Below are 16,902 nucleotides of genomic sequence, written 5' to 3'. Positions count from 1 at the left end.
TCTACTCAGGAGTTATCCAACAAACGCAAGTGTGAATGAAGGTTACTGTGCTGGAGAGATACATGAAATGGATCTCATGACCACGGACAAGGGCAGTAGGCAGCCGGACAAATCCAGGTATGGGACTGTTAAAATCCCTCAGGGTTCCTTCGTCTGAGAGACAGGATTCACCTTACGCCATCAAAAAAGTCTGTCCTGCTCCTCTCTCTGATCAGTTCTGAGGTATTTGTAACCAACCAATTATCAGGTTAGGGTGTTTTAACAAAAAAAAAAGGAAAAAAAAAAAAAAAGGGCATGATCAATATTCATCAATTGTACTGTTCAGGTCTAAAGGCAAATAACAAAATCCAATCCTAGGAAGTGACATTTTCCAGCATGAGAAAATGAGGTTCTAGTTTCTAAGAATATATCCACTAGTGGGGCTCCAAATATCTGGGTTATCAATCATTCTTCTTTTGGGAATGAGTGGATCAACAGCTGGATTCAGGGAGAAACCTTCCCTCATCCCTTGAGCAGGGTGGTTGCTTGTCCTTATCATTTATGAGACACTCCTAACAGTGACGGAGTACTAAGATTTTTCCTGGATTGCTGGTAAATTTGTGTTAGATTCCTTGCATATGTCATAACTTTTGGTTTTTTAATTAAGAAAACTAAACTATAGCAACTTTGGACATGGTTTAACTGCCTGGATGTGCACATGAACTTGCAGATGCCGTTTGCCCCCTGTCCCATGACTTCCCTGGGCAAGCGGGAGCACCCTAGGGAGAGTCCACCTTCCTTTCACACCAACACCAGGGGAGCCACGCCTCAAGCCCCAAACAAATGAAAACACACGTCTGGGAGCCTTCCAGGCAGCGAGGAACTGCAAGCACCAGAACTAAACACTGCAGACCACACAACAGGCACAAAAGTTAACCAGGTACAGTACACAGACCATGAAAACACCCCAGCTAGGCTGATGGGAGAGGCAGACACCAGAAAAAGATGGGAGGTTGTGGTCCTGAGATTGTTCATGGTCATGTACCCCCATGGGATCCACTGATAAACCTGAGCTCCAAGGCTGCTCCAAGGCTGGCTGCTCTGCAGCCCTGGCTCTGCTCCCACTTCGCGCTGAGTGGAGAAGCCAGGACCACTTACCCTACAACCCCACAGCGTTTATTGACTTCATGTGATAATTTAAGAAGTGTCTTAACTGCAGCTTAATGCCTAAGTTTGAAATGCGGCATCCCTGTTACACGTAGTTTTCCAACCATGCCCTGCTCATGGTACTTAGTGTGGCACACAAGGACACTCCCGGGTGCTGCTCAGCCTTCTCCTTAATTTTTTCTATGAAAACATCACCAATGTTCTCATGCACCGAGGAATGATTTTGCTTCCATGTCCTCCCACAGCTGGGACTCACTTTCAGTACAAGTCACTCTGACGGAGCCAGAATTAGGAGAAAGCTCTATGAGGACCTTGCATAGGAGGTTTGGAAACGCTGGCTCACATCAGGGACACCAGAACTGGTGGGGAGATGGCTCCTCATGGCTATTCCAGGGGCTGGGAGAGAGGAGATTTGTTAGTCTCACCCTGGGTGTCTGGATGACATGCAGGAATGATGCTTTAAAAATAATCATGAGGAAAAGGGTGTGTGCAAAGAGCTCCTTTAGAGCTCTGAGGCAGAAGGGCTGCTAACAGGTTTGTAAATCTGGGAAGATGGAAAGGGAAGAGGGGACAGGAGAGTCTCTCAGAAGAGGGTCCAAGGCAAGCGTACACCTTTGTGTGTGTGGGAATGTGTGTGCGCGTGGATCAGTGCACGTGAGTGCAGCCACCTGGAGAGGCCCCACAGAGTGCAAAGCTTTGCTGGGTTGAGGCTGAAGCCTTGGACACTGAACATATAACCCACAGCTGGCTTCTCTTCGGCAGTCACAGTGGTTCCTGCTCCACAATGGCTTGTTCTGGGGCGGCTCATGCTTGGTGTGGGGTCACAGAGCCAGTGGGGCCCCACGGTGCCATGATGGGTCAGGATATGGTGGGAGGGAGATGTTATGAAGGGGGAACTGCCAGGAGCCTCTGCTTTAACAGCCCGATGAAAACTCTTTGGCCTGAGAGGTTTGGAAAGCCCACAGGAAATGTGTCCTCCAGCAAAGAAGCTGCCACTTCTGTACAGGAAAAAGCACCTTCACCCCAGGAGAAAGCCTCCCAGCCTGTAGGTGATACTGCCTACAGCAGCTACTGCCGGATCCAGAGGCCATGGCCCACACCTGCAGCCACTCCTGCAGGAGGATGAGGAGGGGAACAAAGTGTTCTTGGAGATAAGATACGGTCAGAAAGTCCTCAGCCAGTATTTCTGCATCAAAGTGGGCTGTTGTCTGAGTTACAGGCGTACAGGGGAAGACAGCCAAGCACTGAACTACACCAAGCATCTCACACGGAGACAAACTGTCCAGCAGTTAATTAATTCATGGGGAAAATTACTCCAATCCCAATCCCAGGATTTGCGTCTAAACACCATGTCTGTTGTCAGCCTGCAATCATTGGCTGTCTTTAGGTGAGAAAGCCCAGCTACTGCAAGCATTTTCCCCTAGGAAAAAAATTTTTCCCATAGTCTATGACCAATTCCCCTTATAACTTCCTCCCAGATACACAGTCAAGTGGAACTTGTTTAGTGGCTCCATAGCAGTCTTGTTCTCTACACCATAGTTCATTCTTTGGACTCCTCAATAACTTTCTGGGTACTAGGCCAGGACTCAGACTTGAGTACCAGCCTGGCCAGTGCCCAGCAGAGCCACTGCGATCTCCAGTACCCTCTGGAAGTCCCAAGACAACATTATGTACATCACGAATCTCCTGTGCGAGGATTAGTCACCTCTCTCACGCATGCAAAAAAAATCTTGATGTGCTCTGGAGGTTTTTGATCTCCTGCCCAATGTAGGCATTTCTGCCTGGGAAATCCCAGCCTGGAATATGGGAGACATCATTCCTGGCATTTCAGGTTTTGGCAGAAGGCAAGATTGATGCTGCTGGATGATCACTCTGTTCACTCTCTATCTTTCTGCATGGCAACTTTCAGATGAGTCACTGTCCTCCAAAACACCATCTTCCCTCTGCTTGTGGGGGTTCCTGAGTGTATGAATTTGCATTTGTCTTCTTGAGAGCCCATCGCTGACATAAAATCAGCTCCCCAAGCAGACCCAACCCGTGTCAGCATCTGACTTATCCTAATTTCACTAACTTTTAGCGTAAGAAAACTGTATCCTCAGCAACTGATCTGAGCAAACTCTGGGAGGTGCAGCAAGGAGTCTGCTGTTCTGGCTACAAGGGGTCTGCAGCATCTCTTCCGTGTTTTGTTATATTCCAGTGCAATGAGTCTCCGCCTCATTGCCATTCATCATCTCACCTAAACAAACGTTATCCTATTTTGTCTGACTAACTTCAGGTGCAAATACACCTTTCTCCAACATCCCGGGCACCAATATACATAAAGTATCAACACCCTAAAAAGATTTCTCAGCCATGTCTTATGAAACTGTTCAATGTAATTTTTCTAGTCCTAGATGTGCACAAACATTTCAGTTTACCAGTTGCTATTTAATATGCTGCCTGGTTACTACTGGAGCAAGAAGCTTTCCATCATCTCTGAACCCATCAGACTGCTTTTCTCCAGGGCTATGAATCTTTGGCTGGACACCTCTTTTTTTTGCAGTATCAGAGCAGACTCTTTTACCACCTTCATCTAAAAAAACAACATGCAGCATTTATTTTCTTCCTGACATATATGCATATAAATGCACATCTTACAGTCCTTAATGCTAATAAACATAATTTTCATTGACTGCTCTTTCAAATTAGCCTTCCAGGTCTCTGCATTACATAACACTTAATTCACAGCTTTTGTTACTGAATCCCTTCTTTTTCCATTTGGGTTTTTTATTACTGTTATTATTTCTGCTTTTCTCTTCCTTAACAATGATAGATTCTTAGCTAAGAATATCTCTGATAACTGCAAAAATGTGTGCATGCTGTGGAAGAGACAGCACCTATCAAAGTTTTCTTAACCCTCATTTATAACACACATTACTTTGTCTCAGTTTTTCCTCCAATCATTTCTTGCTTGTAATTGTTCTCAGCTTAGGAAAATTGACCATTTTAAAGTGCCTTGCATAGTATTATCAATTTAGGATTACATTCTGCTCGTAACAAATGCAATTAGGTCATTTAAGCATCCATTAATTCTGAGTTCAGTAATCAATTCACCTTTATCTGTCAGATTGAGGTCTCACACAGAATTACACCAAATTCACTGCAATACTTTTGGTAACAGAAAATTACCATCCATCATTTTTAGAAACTCTAGATTTGTGTTATTGGCAGCAGCACGAGTCCTTCAGCATCTATCCCTGAGGCTGAAAAGCTGTTCTGGGAACATGGACTTCATTATGAAGCTGTTTAGGGAGACTATTTGTCCAGACCCCTAGTTCAGTCTGGTAGTCTGCAGGGATACATCTGTGCTGGGGCAGATCAATTTGAACCTGAATGGAAGAGCAGCCCTTGGCTGCATATTAAGACAAGCATGTGGACAGCGTCCCAGGAAAGGCTGACGATTTGGAGGCAAACAGGCTACAGCAAATCCTCTCCCCTTACCCAAGGGAAAGCAACTCCCAGAGGTGCCCACAGCTGCACTGTTGTTGTCTGGGCGTATCCCTAAGATGCTGCTTCACCCAGGGAGGCAAAGCTATGCTGCATCTCCAGTGAGCCCTGCACAGCTGCACCTCCCCAGCTCACCAGGATCTCCAGTGTGGTCTCCACCAGCTGGATGGGGGATGTGACAGGCAGAGCATGGCTTTCTCCCGATTTCTATATGCAGAATCTGCATCCTGCCTCAGGGATGAAACAGTCACCCTGAGCAGGCAGTCTACCCAGAGACAGACACACTCCAACTGGATCATCTGAACTTGCTGTGAGCTGCCCAGGACTCAGCGCAGACTGCTGGGCATCCGTGACCACGATGCAGGGAAGAGGCTGGGGAGAGGCAGCTGCAAAGAGAAGTAATTTATGTATCCTCACATCAGTCAGGTTGTGTAGGGTCCTGACATCTCTGGGAGGTTTTCTCTTGCCAAACTGCAGCAATTCCATCTCACCCTGCCTGGGGCCTTGCTCCTTTTGAGATGTCTCCCATGCTGGGCTGACAGCCCTGGATGCAGCCTGGCAACAGAAATTTGAAGAGGGTTTTGCTCAGAGCTTATACTTGTTTGGGACTCAGACACAGTCTGAAGTTGGATGGAGGGCATGAGGAGTAACTTTGCTGCCTGTGGCAGGTTCTGGAGCACTGACATGAAGAGGCAGAGAACAGAAGGAGAATTTGCTGTTACCTGGGACAATCCAAGACACGGAAAGAGAGGATGGTTCATTGGTGGGAAGAGAGCCCTGGGCCTGGATCTTCCAGGTCAAAAACTGCTCAGCCTGTAGGATTAGGTATAGTGACCAAAGATGGTCAAAAACTCTGTCCAAGACTGCCATGTACCAGGGGAGCATTGCCTCTCTAACTGTAGATGTTGGACCAGTCATCTACCCTTACCTTTAAGGCACACTGTCAGTCTGGATCCAACCTAGAGGCCACAGCCAGGTGCTCTGGCTCTGATTTTTCAAAGACTTGGGATAGGGGGAGGGGGATTAAAGACAAATTTTGGAATGATAAACCTCATTTACATTATATTGTCTATGAATGTAAGTTTTCAGATGATGAAAAGGGACATTTAAATGATCTGATGTTTCATTGAAGCTCAAGAGTTAGGGCCTGGCTGGGAGATACGGGGAACAGAAGCACAGACGACATGGGGCTCCCATACCTGGGAAGGTGTTGGGTTGCAGTGAAGTAATTAGCAATGATGAAGCTTGCATCTACATGAACCTCTGAGAGGAGGATCCCAGCATCTCCTCTGCTCTGAGTGTTCCTGGGTTGCTAATGTGGATTCAAGGAGAGGGACATTTTGGGATGCTGATGGAGAGATGACACAGATGCCAATGAATTACCATTAGCTATGCGTGCCCTTAGGACTATGGTAGCTGTAGCATTTAATTTTGTTGAAATGACCACTGGCACTGGGACAGGGAGCACGAAACTGCATGGCTGAAGCCGTTACAGACACCTAACATCACTACAGCTAATGGCACTGGAACAAATTATTCAGTGGCTGGACTGAGAGACTAAACCAAAACTATTTCTGATAAAGGAATTAGTTATAGCCCAATGTTCCATCTGTTTTGAGCTAGGAGTTAGGGGAAGATAGCGATCTTCTGCAAGCAGGGAGATGAAAAGCAGCTAAACAATTTAGGAAAAAATCAATTTCAGTGAATTATCAGAACAAGACCATTCGCAATGAGGAACTACAACTGTAACCTTTATGACGTGATTTTTCCCTCTGTGAAACTCCCACAGGAAGCTCTGAACTGGTTGAGCTGACAAAATATATTTCATATGCAAAGAAACTATTTTTTTTTCATTCATTTCACTTCCAGATATTTTGCTTACATTCTAGCAGAGCTGAATTTCTGTGAGGCATCAGGAAAGGCCAATTCACTATATGGGGATGGGGAAGGAAGCTGAGATAGATCTGGAAAGGCTGTTACCGTCCCTCATGCATTAACACATCTGCTGTTGCCATCACTGATGGCATCAAGGGCACTGCCATGATCAAGCTTCCTTTCTCTATCTTTCCAGCCATTTATAGATAATCTCACCGGGCTCATGTTTTTCAAAAATTTCAATCACAGGACATGTTCCCATAGAGCTGGCATCCTTGGGGCTACTCCACACCATGAGCACGTGTCTGTAGCACAGAGGATGGGAACCATGTTTTCAATGGAAGAGTTTATCATTCCTCAGCCACAGGTCGGTATGGGACTAAGATGGAGTTAAGTAGTTCCCCAGCTTGCACTACCTTTTAACTCATTTCCATTTCCTAAACCACTGCTGACGTCTGTCTAAATCATTGTCTCCACAACCACACTGAGCATTAGCTTTTGCAGAGTATCGCGCAGAAGATTTGGAGCTTTTGAAAGGATGCTGAGCTTAAGAAACTGCCACTCCAAACAGCTCTGGGTGCTTGTTGCATTTCACCGTCTGTTTTTGCCAATGCACACGCAAACACGTGCAAACACACACCCTACATGCACGCACACTCTCTTTCATGGGAGTTGCCTAAGTGAATACTTGCTGTCAAATCTTCCAAGCCACAGAACATTTTCAATCAGTCAGATAATTCAATCATTCATTTTAGACCTGCTCTGCGCAGCTGTCATTTTCAAGGATCAAAGCTTCTCTGTGAAAAAAACACTCAGGCTGGGGGTTCATTCAGGCATCACCGTTTCAAAGTGCTGGGCAGGGAGTGGAGGTTGTGCAGACGAAAAGAACTAACGGGATGGATTAAATGAACTTATTATAAATACTTCTGAAGCTACCAGCCAACCATCCTCAGCAGAGAACAATGGCATGGCACAAGGGCAACTCAGGCATCTGAAGGATTTGTAAGGTATTTGCAAATCTCTTAAATTAGAGTGGGGAGAAGCAGGGACTGGGGGTGGTGTCAGATGAAGTTTCCTGACTGAGATGCTCAAAGCCACCGTATGGGATCTGGATATCTGGTTCTCATTAAAATTAATGGAAATTGGGTGCCCAGACCTACAGGCAGCTTTCAAAAGCTTCATCTCCATTTATAATTAATGATCCCAACAGAGTGACTAAATATTTATACAATAGGTTATGTTATATGCAAAATAGAAGAGGTGCTTATTGATAGATCAGGGACCAAAAGAAGGAGAATCTGATAGGGTGTCAGCTTCAATCTGCATTGTCCCTTGTTTAAAGCTCTTCTACTTGAAAAACTCTGGCAGCTCCGATTAGATGAGTAGCTGGGGTGGTAGCTCCAGCAATGATGATGTTCTCAGGGTACAATACAGCAAACTAAAATGGCAGCTTTACAGCCTTCCTGGGTTCTTCTCCTCTCCCTCCCCACAGCTCTGACTTCCTTCACCAACTCACTTCACCTCCGCAAATCTCAATTTCCAGTATGAAAAACACACAGTGTCACTGCAGGAGGAGCTTAACCCATGAACACTTCTCTGCCTCGGTCAAAGAAGCCACATATGGCAGATGCCAAGTAAAGGACTGACACTAATTTGCCTCCAGGCATTAGCAAAGCTGTGGCTGGATCTGTACCACTACATTTGCTCCGTAGCGATGGAGTGATTCAGTGTACAAAGCTGGTGGGTTGAACACTGAGAGCGTCTGAGGGGGTCTACGATCTGGGGGTGAAAGCTTGGCACTCCTGCAAGGGAAGTCCAAAGCAACCACGTCCTGTCACGGTTTGTCTGTCCCCCAGGAGAAACTCTTCCTAGGCTGGGCCATGTCTTAAACCCTGCCCCAGCTGATCCACTGAGAGGGTGTCCATGGAAGCTTGGGCCTTGTGTACCAGATAGCCTTAGGTCCCCACCCAGAAGAGCTCCTGAGCTTGGATGAAGACAGCCACTTGGGGTGGGCTTGAAGATCTCAGTGCTTTACAGTGCTTTAGTGGAGGAGATTCAACTCCTCCAACCTTTGAAAATTTGCCTTTTAATTTTTTTTTCTTCCATGTCTCATCCAAAGCCTCCAGATGGAGAAGCTTTGTTGACTCAAGGAATATGAAGACATCTCAAAGTTTGTCAAGCCCAGATGGACATACTGAGTGGTACCTCAGAGCTCATCTGGGATTCCTCTGTAGGTCACAAACTTCTAGGATGCAAGTTGTAGCTCCAGCTTCACTGAAAGAACACAAAGCTCAGCCAAAGAAAAGAGTCTGGTCCTGTGTCTGCAGTCAAATACCCTCTGTTATAAAGGCATGCCTTATCCTTCTAGCCTCTAGCTTCTAGTCAGCTTGCTCTTCTTCTCTACTACACTAGAAATCATCAGTAGCTAACGTTACTTTTCCATGTGACCTTGGATGCATTGCACAGATCTTTCTTTGGTTCTCCTGACCATCCTGACCATATTTCACAGCACAACATGGGCTATGGTTAGTGTCAAGGCTGGCTTAGCACAGGTACACAAAGCTGTATACAGCCACTCAAAAGATGAAACTAAACATGAAACTACAGCCACAGCACTGGAACCTCACAGCCCATTGGGCAGTGCAAAGGGGAGAGAGGCATTGTTCCTCTCTAACGTCATGGCCAGTCTGCTTCGCATGGGACGTTTTCTGTTCTATGGCTTTGTTCCCAATTAAAACAATTGTCTTTGCAAGATAAAAATTCAAATTCAAGGCTTAGAGCTGTTGTCCCCAGACAAGATGTCAACAGAGCATCAAGGACACATAAAGAATAAAATAGCTTCATTTTCCTTGCAAATACCTGCCTGTTTATTTTTTAATTAAACAGTTGGGTTTAGACTTGTGAGACAGCAGAAGGATCCCAAGACAGAGGAGATTAAGCGATCGACGTAATGTGAGGATGTAAACCCTTCCCACGGCTTCTGCAAAGGGTCTCTTAGATTTCAACCATTTAATCCCAGGATCAATTATGTACCCCAAATCACAGTCAACTCCCCATCTTGTAAAAGAGATAAGGGTCACGGACAGGGATTTTAGGAGCAGGTTGGAGAACCCTCTTTTGGCAGTGACCTACATAAGAACTGGTCCCATCTTCAGGCATGGGTGTTGAGTAGGCCACCTCTCAAAGCTCCTGCCAGCCCCACAGATCTGTCACTTGTTGATATACATGTAGATGAAAGTCTGAAGGTCTGTGTTTTCTTAACACATAGACCCAGGGACAAAGTAAGCTTGCCCATCTGGAGATCCCTCAGGACTTGGCCATGAAGGGAGGGCTGTGAACCCTGGCAGAATGTCTTGGCCTTGCTGCCAAGGAGCCAAGCCTGCACCCCTCTGATGTGTGTGGTTATGAAGAAAAGACTGGGACTGAGGACTCGCACTGCTCAGCCCCAGTAATGCCCCTTCTCAGACCCTGAGCCACTGACCCAACCATCAGCCTAAGCCAGAGACGCGACCCCCCCCTTGCCGCTGAGCACAGCCATGCCACCCAGCCATGCTGGGAACACATCTGTGCTCACAAAGAGAGCTGTGCAGGCTGCCCTAGATTGGAGCGAATAATCACCTTTCTGAAGGAAGATAATTGCTCTATTTTAAAACTAAGTGGTTCAAGGAGAAAAATGCAGTCAAGAGGGCCTGATGCTCTGAGCTTGGGGTGGGAAACAGGAGGTGTGCAGGGCAGAGCAACTGCACAGCTGCTTTGCTGGATTGTCAAAGTGTTGGATGGAATGCATGAGTCAGGCTGCTATTGTGTCCCCAGCCCAGCCAAACTGGTGCTGCTGGAGAGAGAAGAGACTTCAGCAGAAGCAGGTGCCCCTCCTCGGGGTAGTGAGCTGTGAGGCTGGGCACCCTTAAAAAGCCAGAGGGGAAAATGTCCTGGTGGAACAAAGAGCCTCTGTCTCCTCTCTCCTGTGCCCCCAGGTGAGTTCAGGTTTTGTGGCCATAAAGGAGGTCCCCAGAGCACTCTGGGTCAGTCCATAAGGCCAGCACCACTCCCCAGGCTGGTCCGAGAGCAGGCGTTTGTGAAGCCCAGCCACACAGAAGAACAGCCCCCACCAAGGGGACAGCTCGCAAGGAAGCTTCTCTAGGGAAAATAGTTGCTGCTTCGGCAAACCGTCTCCCAGAGCGAAGACCAACAAACTAGAGCAGACAACAACAGAGTCATTAATAAGGCCAAGCCTGGCATCTTCTTGGACCCCCCCACCACTGTGATCAGTGATTTCACCAAGCAAGCACAGAAGAGACCTCTTCAGCGGAGTTTTGTCTTTGCTGCTTAAAATTCAATAGCTCCACTTTCCAAGCGGGCAAGAAAAAAACAGGTTTTGTACGTTAACAGCCCGCCCCCCTCATCCCCATTTGTATGGAGGAAGCTCTCTGGTCTAAACTTGGCAAACGCGCCCCTGGCCCGCAGGGGAAGGACACCAAGAGGCTTAAAGCACGTGTCAGCTGCTTCCTCGCCCTCCTGGACTGGCACTGTCCCTGGCAGAAATGGGTCCCGTTTGAACGTCCCTCAGCTGAGGGTCAGAGAGACGTTTTCGGTCTTCCAGTAACCTGGGCCCCACCACGAATGCCCGTGAACAGCTCCCAGCTTCCCCCAGGGTGGGCACCCTTGTTGGTTCTCCCCGTGTCCCTTCCTCTCAGGACTAAAGTCATGTCACTGGCAGGGTCTGTTGCAGAACTGGCCTCATACATCCACATAAAGAGAAAACGTGCATGTGGTGAGCAAAGCCACGGCTTGCCTTCAGGCAGCATCTCAAGACGATGATGTAAAACCCATTTTTGGGGGACCCTCTGACCTGGAAACAATGGTGGAAGCACTGAGCTGACCCCTCATACAGGAGCTGAATATTATTTATGTAAAATTTTGCTTTAAAACCAAGGCTGGCTGCTCTGTCTCATCTGAGATCTATTTGCTGACATTTTAGGTCAGAGTTAAGGTTACTGAGAACATAAATGACATATTTTCTCTTGCAGACAGCTGAGACTCATCTTTTGTACAGTGAGCACCCAGAATGAGCGGGAGGATGCGATAAGTGCCCTGCAAATCTTTTTTCACCTTAAAATAGTTTTGCAGTTGAGAATCTACAGTTGTAACTTAGCATGCGTGTCTGGAAAAAAAGAAATCCTCAGGCCTCCGTTTGTGTAAGCCCACCTCGTGCCCATGACTGCCCTCTCAGCTGCCAACCTCTAACCACGCTGTTGGGCTGACCAAGCTGTAGAGAGCCAGCTTCTCTCCCAGAGGAGCAGGCTCATTGCCCTGGGACGGTCACCCCCATCACTCTGGTACCCTGCAGTCTGCCAGAGGCAGAGCCAACTGCTCCCTCTGCACTGGATCGTTGATGAACCGGACACAGAGGAGCAGCAAGAAGGGCTGGAGGAGAACACACCTTTCACACAGGTAAGGTGTCCTTATGCAGAGCTGGCAGCAGCAAGGGCAGCAGAGAACAGGCAGAGCAAGGGGAGCATTTGCTGTCTCTGACCCCTGAGCACCCTCCTGGCAGTACGGCTTCAAAGGGAGGAATGAAACATGGGAATAAGCAACCTGGTCTGGGCATAGACATTGCACTCAGCGAGGGACGTGCCTGCCTTGCGCAGATACGAGGGACCTTCTGCTTTCAAATCCTTTCTTGACAGCCACCCCCCTCCCTCCCCATGGTCTGCAGCCCCTCCACCCAGCTCTCCCACTACAGCAATACATCACGTGAGCCTTATCTTAGCCACATGTAATCTCAGTCCTTTGTCTCTGAGGATGAGGACTAGAGAACTCCCCAAAGTTAACGAAGCAGGTCCATCCCCTCATTAACTCACGGGGCCTGTCTCCTTTGATTAGCTTGTGCTGACTCTGCTCACACATCACACTTGCTGCTCTAGATGCAGGGACACTGGGGCATTTCCAGCTGGGACACAGACAAAAGGAGGAGATAGCAGAGCCTTGGTTACCACCAGAGCAATTCAGGACAAATAATTAGAGGCTTTCATGGCTAATTGGATCTGTACTGTCAATCCAGGACAGGAGATGCCTTAACCCACACTGCCTGCCTGAGATTGCTAAGCAGGCCATAAATAAACTGCAGCACTGGTCCAAAACTCATCAGCCTTCAGCTTCCACTCCATGTGCTCCCTCCCAGCCCTGCTCTGGCACAGCCTACCTGGCAGGGCAGACCAGCTCCCTTGCCTTTTTTCCACAACCACAGCCTTGCAGCCATGCCCGGACACTTGAAGTCCAGCTCAGGTAGCTCAGAGATCCTTCAGGCATGCAGAACTCAGTGTGTCACGGCTAACTTGAACAAAAAGCTACTGTTTTCAAACTAAAGTCGAAGGGTAAATGAAACTAGTGGTTAGAACAGCCAGTGTCAGAGATCAATATCAGCAGGGGCTGCTAAGCCAAAGACAAGGTATTTTCAGAGGAAGGCTTGTGAGCTGGAAGTGGGCTCCCTGCAGTACCTAGGTTTCAACCTGCCTTTGGTTTTCAGTTATAGGACAAGGCTCCAGTCTCATCTCTCCATCCCCAGCTCCCTCTCAGCCCTGAAAGTCCTTCTTTCCTTCTCTGCTCAGACATCTCTTCCAGATTCTGGGAGTGCTGGCACTTGAAGACAAGACATGCAAACAAGAACAACCACCGTCACATGACTGCCAGCCAGCACAAGGACATCTAGACCCTTAAAGCAAGCTGGAAGCTTGAACCTTCCCTCTGAGGACCTTCAACATCTAATCATCTTTAAGGAGGCAGGCTCAAAACCGTGCACTGGGCCCCCAAGCCCACACCCTGTCTACAGTGCTGATTGCTATGCAAGGTCCCAAGTGCCTCCCCCAGGACAGAGCAAAGGAAAATGCCTTGTACTGCTTGGGATCACAACCTGCAGATCTGCTACCTCTGCCACGGGAAAGCCAGGCACAGGATGCGTGGAAAGGCAAAGTCACAACAAAGGACAGTCCAACACTCTGGGCCAGGCAAAAATAGATTAACCTACTTGAAAGTAGGACAACATTGTTAAAGAGTAGGACATCTGGCCACCACGGCAGGAGGAGCAAATAGAGAGGAGGCATCCTGTCCATGCACACCCCTAACCTGACAGAAGACAGCTGAAGCGCAGACCTGTAGTATGTTCGGGCAAGCGGCTGGGATGAGTGGTCCCCAATCAAAGCAGAGTGACTCTCCGTCCCTCTGAGATGACTTCTAGACCTGCTGCTGACAGGCAGTCCACCTGCCTACCAGAAGCAATATCCCGTCCCCAGGAGCCTGTGGGATATGTGTGCCCAAAGCTAACAGCTGATCCCTTCTACCTGATGTGCCAAACCCAGGGTTTTGCGAGAAACGATCACCAAGAGAGAAAATGTAAGAAGATTCCTGATGTGCCTGAACAAGTTTAATGCTTGTAAACTGCTTCGAGGCTCCCTGCTGCTGAGGTCATCCCCTCCACTGGCTCGAGCCCACCTACCTCTGCTCCACTCCTTGCACCTCAGCGCCTTTCCCCCAGTGAGGTTTTCAGCCCACTAGCAGAGCACTGTTCAGAGAGAACATGATAAAGAAGTGATTAAGGATCATCACTGAGCTTGTATTAGCATCTTCAAAAGCTCCGCAGCCCACCAGCCAGCCAGCAGGCTGCAGCTAAGCCAGGCATGATGGGTCTTTCAAAAAGAAACAAGAAAGTAAATGCGGCAGATAGCACGCACATCAAAGGAGCCTCACTGCTGTTTGTAGAGAGGAGTTAATGCCACACCACTGACTGGCTGCTCCAGGGCCAGAGTTTCCTACCCAGCCTTGGCAGGACAGGCAGTTTTCTTGGCTTAGGACCCTGTGCTGGAACGGAAACCCGGAGCACCAGGTCTCAGGACACCATTCAAAATCCTGTTCCTTGTTGTTGCTGCTCTCAAAGGAGGCAGTAGGAAACCATCCAGGTCCCAGGTCCCTTTGCAGAAAGCTTTAAGCCCCTCCAGAGAAAGGTCTCCCTGCAGGGTGTGGTTTGTTTTCTTAAACTCAGACTTGCAAAAAGCAGTCTGTGGAAGGCATGAACCTAGAAGTCAACCATGGCAGCCCCCTCAGCAGACCCTAAATTGAGGGGAGGGTTTCTGGTCTAACCTGACAGCTGAGTCCACCCTGAGAAAAACCTGCAAATACTCCCATGTCAGCTTCCTTTTAATCTCGAAATTATCGTTCACCCACAAGGGTCTTTTAACTGCATTGCATTGAATTCAGCTGCTCAGCCACTTGCTCGGGGCTACGGAGTTTGCACACCAGCCTAGGATGAAGTCAAAAGGTGGAGAAAGGTTTCTCTAGTCTTTGCTAGGGCTGTTACAGTGGCTGCTTGCTCGCACTTGTCTTCAAGAAAGGACAAGGCATTTGGGGCAGAAGGAGTCATTACCTTTATGGGTCAGGCAGGGCAGATTCAGGCAGCAGTAAATCAGGAAGATGGCCTGCCTGCCCTGCCTGGAGCAGGTGTCATGGTCCCTCCCCAGGGACAGGAGTCCGGGATGTGATCAACACTGCTAGCCGGGGAAAGCCCAGGGGTGGCAGGAAACACTGGGATAGAAGAGATCACCATCTCCAGCCCTGGGCTGCCTGAGTCCCATCCGTGGTGATGGGACAATGCCCTTGACCTCACAACAGTGAAATTTGGTTTGCCAACAGCAGAGTGCAGGCTGAAACCGTCTCTGAGCTGCAGAAGCTGACTGTAGGTGCACAAGCTGGCTGTTCAAGGCCACCCCGTCACACGTCACCTCTGCCAGCCCAGGCTGAACCCCAGAACTGTTGCCTCTCTCACATTTATTCCAGAAACCATTTCTCCCTTCTTCCTGCCATACTGATGACAATTTTTGCCAGGCAAAAGGAACCAGAAGTACTCACTTTGGGACAATGATTTTTTTACTCCAGAGTGTCTTTCATTCTGCGCAAAGGCATTTCTAACTAAGGAATCATCTCAAATCCACAAACAAGAACTTAGTTCTGAAGATGTGCTAAATAATTTATTTTATTTTAAAAAAGATATTTCAGAAAAGCAACCTAATTTATCAAATACTCTGATACCATCAAACCTGCCCTCTATCTCCCCCAAAGTGTGTCGACAAACAGGTGGAAGCAGATGCACTCAACTTTAATCAACAAGCAAGGTCTGCTTTCCTCCTGCAAGCACTACCCAGCGGGGCTGACAATGAATTTGATGCTGAAGAGATTTAATAGCACTAGAAGACTGCTCCTCCTAGCAAGAGCTTCCCATCCCACAGAGAGAGCATCCTATGCCTACAACTTTGCCAAGAGGCTACTAACTTTGCTTGCCAAGAAAGGCCTGAAACCTTCACAGTGTAATTCTTGCCCATCAGACCAAGGTGACCTGCAAGTCAGCTTGAATGGGGTTGTTCTCATCACACCTTCTTAATTCTGCTTCTCAGCCTTCCCTCTACGTCGGGGAATTACAGCATGCCCAGTGTGTCTTGACCCTGTCCAGAGCCAGGCAGGGGTGCTGCTTCTCTGGCTCATGTCTTACACATCACTGGATGGTGGTTGAAAGGATGTTTCTGCCACCCAGTTGAGCCTGCTCCATTCCACAGAAGAAAGCTGGAGAGGCACTGGACAATGAAGCAGCCGGCCAGGAACCTGAGAGCAGAAAAATCTTTGCAGCAAACCCTCTGCCAGGCCTCAAATCCTCCTAAATCCATACTCCATACTTCCTTAAACAGCCTGAGAAGCACCGCAGCGCTTTGAGATACAGGGGACGGCACAGCCCTGAGGCACCGCATCCCGCGGGGATACCCATCCCTCCACCACGGGGGCTGGTGGGGGGGAGCTGAGCCGCCCCCCCGAGCCCCCCCCGCTCACCGCGACGAGACGCGGTGTTCCCGGTGCATCCCCGGTGCCGGAGATGCTCCCCCCGCCGCGGTGGAGGGGGGGTGCGCGCACTCACCCCGTACCTCCGCGCTGTGACCGCCTCCGCTGCCGCGTCCCCGCCGCCGGGACACGCGTTGCGGCCATGGGGAAGCCGCTCCGCTCCTCCCGGTGCATCCCCCGGAACACCCGGCACCGGGGCTCGGTCCCGGGTGCAAGCGCGGGCTCCGGTCGCCAGGGGGCGGCAAAGGGCGCGGTCGCGCCCTTTGCCGCCCCCTGGCGACCGGAGCCCGCGCTTGCACCCGGCTCCGCGGCGGGGCGGGGGGGGCGAGGGGCAGGAGGATGCAGAGAGGATGCGGCTCGCCCCCCCCGCCCCGCCGCTGTCCCGTGGTGGGGACCCCGAAAGGGCTCGGATGCTCTCGCTCGCTTCACAGGGACAGGGGAGAGAGGAGGTGGCGTGTGCGGGGTGGGGGGGGGGACGACGACACACACGCGCAGCCCCCTCCCCTCTGCCCTGTGCGC

The 16,902-nt window shown here is 49.2% G+C and overlaps 1 protein-coding gene across 3 annotated transcripts in view; it reads right to left on the bottom strand.

The window, feature by feature from the left end:
* PSD2 (pleckstrin and Sec7 domain containing 2) overlaps positions 1-16,586 on the bottom strand; it is an 87,380-nt gene extending 70,794 nt beyond the window's left edge. Inside the window, exon 1 of one of the 3 annotated variants that reach the window (XM_074838712.1) lies at positions 16,467-16,586. The gene's annotated coding sequence lies outside the window, so the exon portion shown is untranslated. Of the gene's footprint in view, positions 1-16,459 lie in introns of all 3 variants that reach the window. The other 2 variants (XM_074838709.1, XM_074838711.1) reach the window with 2 other exon arrangements.
* Between the last annotated feature and the right edge of the window lie 316 nt (positions 16,587-16,902).

This window comes from Strix aluco, chromosome 13 (genome assembly GCF_031877795.1).
Source record: "Strix aluco isolate bStrAlu1 chromosome 13, bStrAlu1.hap1, whole genome shotgun sequence".
Lineage (NCBI taxonomy): Eukaryota > Metazoa > Chordata > Aves > Strigiformes > Strigidae > Strix > Strix aluco.
This window is presented reverse-complemented; position numbering and strand designations above follow the sequence as displayed.